This window comes from Mandrillus leucophaeus, unplaced genomic scaffold, assembly GCF_000951045.1.
Source record: "Mandrillus leucophaeus isolate KB7577 unplaced genomic scaffold, Mleu.le_1.0 Scaffold969, whole genome shotgun sequence".
Classification (NCBI taxonomy): domain Eukaryota; kingdom Metazoa; phylum Chordata; class Mammalia; order Primates; family Cercopithecidae; genus Mandrillus; species Mandrillus leucophaeus.
The window spans coordinates 179,248-182,553 of NW_012110574.1; the positions used below are offsets into that span (position 1 = coordinate 179,248).

Genomic DNA, 3,306 nt, shown 5'->3' on the forward strand with positions numbered 1-3,306 from the left:
AATAATGGTAATAAAATAAAAAGAAGGTGGGAAGGGGATGGAAAATGCAGGGTGAAAATAATTAGATTTTAGATCAGAACAGTTTTTACCCTGAATTCAGCATGTTCTTAAAAGGGACATAAAATGGGGTTCTGTGTTGGCTCAGACTGAAGGTAGCTCAAAGTTCAGAAGCTTGTGGGAAGGGGATAAACTTTGATTAAGAAGTGTTTTATTCTGACCACTGAAGACAAATCCAACTGATTTTTTAATTAGAAAAATAAGACTTGAGGGCCGGGCGTGGTGGCTCACACCTGTAATCCCAGCACTTTGGGAGGCTGAGACGGGCGGATCACGAGGTCAGGAGATCGAGACCATCCTGGCTAACATGGTGAAACCCCGTCTCTACCGGCAAGGTGGCGGGTGCCTGTAGTCCCAGCTACTCGGGAGGCTGAGGCAGGAGAATGGCGTGAACCCGGGAGGCGGAGCTTGCAGTGAGCTGAGATCCGGCCACTGCACTCCAGCCTGGGTGACAGAGCAAGACTCCGTCTCAAAAAAAAAAAAAAAAAAAAAGACTTGGGGGGTTCATGTCTGGCTATGTGATAAGTAAGACGAGAGAGTACTTAAACCATCTAAGTCAAAATGGGAAGGTTGTTTTTTTCTGTAAACTGTTCCTAAAGAACACAAAGGGTGGATAATTTTATTAATCACAGCTGTTTACCAGGATTATCTATGTGCTTCATCTTTCACCATTCCTTTTTTTCTCCTGTACATTTCTTCCATTTGACTTATTTTATTTTTTGAGACAGAGTCTTGCTCTCTTGCCCAGGCTGGAGCGCAATGGCATAATCTTGGCTCACTGCAACCTCCGCCTCCCAGGTTCAAGCAATTCTCCTGCCTCAGCCTCCTGAGTAGCTGGGATTACAGGTGCTCACCACCATGCCCAGCTAATTTTGTATTTTTAGTAGAGACAGGGTTTCACCATATTGGCCAGGCTCAAACTCCTGACCTCAAGTCAGTCACCCACCTCGGCCTCCCAGAGTGCTGTGATTACAAGCATGAGCCACCACACTTAGCCTATACATTAGATTTGTAAAGTATATTCATTTGAGTCTAGCAAGTGAAGAAATTTTTTATTTTTATTTCTTTCAGTTATGTGTTCTCATTATGCCCAAGATCGTTGACCAGAGCAAGGCATAAAGGCTTCTTTCCAAAAAGTGATACCGAGAAGATATGGAAAATGTGGACATAAAAATTTACAGTAAAGACATAAAAATTTTACTGTAAAAGTGTGGATGAGTGTAAGGTGCACAACCGAGGTTATAATGAACTTAGCAAATGTTTGACAACTACTCAGAGCAGAATATTTCAATGTGATAAATATATGAAAGTCTTTCATATATTTTTAAATTCAAAGTCATAAGACATCCTGACAAGAAACCTTTCAAATGTATAGAATGTGGCAAATCATTTTGCATGTTTTCACACCTAACATGACATAAAAGCATTCACACTAGAGATAATTCCTACAAATGTGAGGCATGTGGTCGTTTTTAACTGGTTATCACAGCTTATTAAACAAAAGAATTCATACAGAAGAGAAACCCTACAAATGTGAAGAATGTGACAAAGCCTTTAACCAATCCTCAACCCTTATTAGACATAAGAAAATTCATACTAAAGAGAAATCCTACAAATGTTAAATACGTGGCAAAGGTTTTAGTGTATTCTTGATCCTTAATAAACATAAGATAATTCATACTGGAGACAAACCCTTCTAATGTGATGAATGTCACAAAGCCTTTAACCAGTTCTCAACCCTAACTAACCATAAGAGACTTCATACTGGAGAGAAACCCTACAAATGTAAAGAATGTGGCAAAGGTTTTAATCAGTTTTCACACCTTACTAAACATAAGAAAACTCATACTGAAAAGAAGTCCTGCAAGTGTGAAGAATGTGACAAAGCTTTTAACCAGTTTGCAAACCTCATTAAACATAAAACAATTCATACTGGAGAGAAATCCTACAATATGAAGAATGATGCAAAGCTTTTACCCAGTCCTCAAACCTTACTGAACATATGAGAAATCGTACAGGACAGAAACCCTACAAATGCGAAGAATGTGGCAAAGGTTTTAATGGGCCCTCCTACCTTACATGACATAAGAGAATTCATATTAGAAAGAATATCTACAAATGTGAAGAATGTGGCAAAAGCTTTAGTGTATTCTCAACCTTTACTAATCATAAAGCAATTCATACTGGAGAGAAATCTTACAAATGTGATGAATATGGCAATTTTTTTAACTAGCCTGCAACTCTTGCTGATCATAAGAAAATTCATACAGGAGAAAAACACTACAAATGTGACAAATATGGCAAAGCTTTTAACTGTTCCTCAAACCTTACTAGACATAAAAAAATTCATATTGATGAGAAACTCTACAAACCTAAAAGATATGACAATGATTTTGACAACACCTCCAACTTTTCTAAATATACAAAAAATCATCCAGGTGTAAAACCTTAAAAATGTGAAGAATGTGTGGCCGGGTGTGGTGGCTCACACCTGTAATCCCAGCACTTTGGGAGGCTGAGGCAGGCAGATCATGAGGTCAGGAGATCGAGACCATCCTGGCTAACACGGTGAAACCCCATCTCTACTAAAAATACAAAAAATTAGCCGGGCATGGTGGTGGGCGCCTGTAGTCCCCTCTACTTGGGAGGCTGAGGCAGGAGAATGGCATGAACCCGGGAGGCGGAGCTTGCAGTGAGCCGAGATCACGCCACTGCACTCCAGCCTGGGTAACAGAGCGAGACTCCGTCTCAAAAAAAAAAAAAAGTGAAGACTGTGACAAAGCCTTCAGGTGGTTGTCACACTTGATTATAGGTAAGATAATTTATACTGGAGAAAACTTTATAAGTAAAGAATGTGGCAAAACTGTGAAGGAATATCCACACCTTATTGCACAGGAAAGCATTTATACTTGAGAAAGATAGTACAAATGTGAAGAATATAAAAATGTCATTGATATCTGCTCACATCTTACTCAACGTCAGAATTTTTACTTAATTAGGAGCATTATAAAAGCAATTACTGTCAAAAGATCTTTCAGAAACTAGAACCCTTTAAAGTAAAATGCATGTTTATGCTGACAACAAATATTACAAATATAAGGAGGGTTGTAATACCTTTACTTGTATCACAAATCTTATTGTACACATTTTATTTTATTTTATTTTTGGAGACGGAGTCTCGCTCTGTTGCCCAGGCTGGAGTGCAGTGGCCGGATCTCAGCTCACTGCAAGCTCCGCCTCCCAGGTTTA

At 39.2% G+C, this 3,306-nt stretch overlaps 1 pseudogene; it reads left to right on the forward strand.

Annotated features, from left to right (window-relative positions):
* Positions 1-2,509, forward strand: part of LOC105532554 — a 6,153-nt pseudogene extending 3,644 nt beyond the window's left edge.
* Positions 2,510-3,306: the final 797 nt, after the last annotated feature.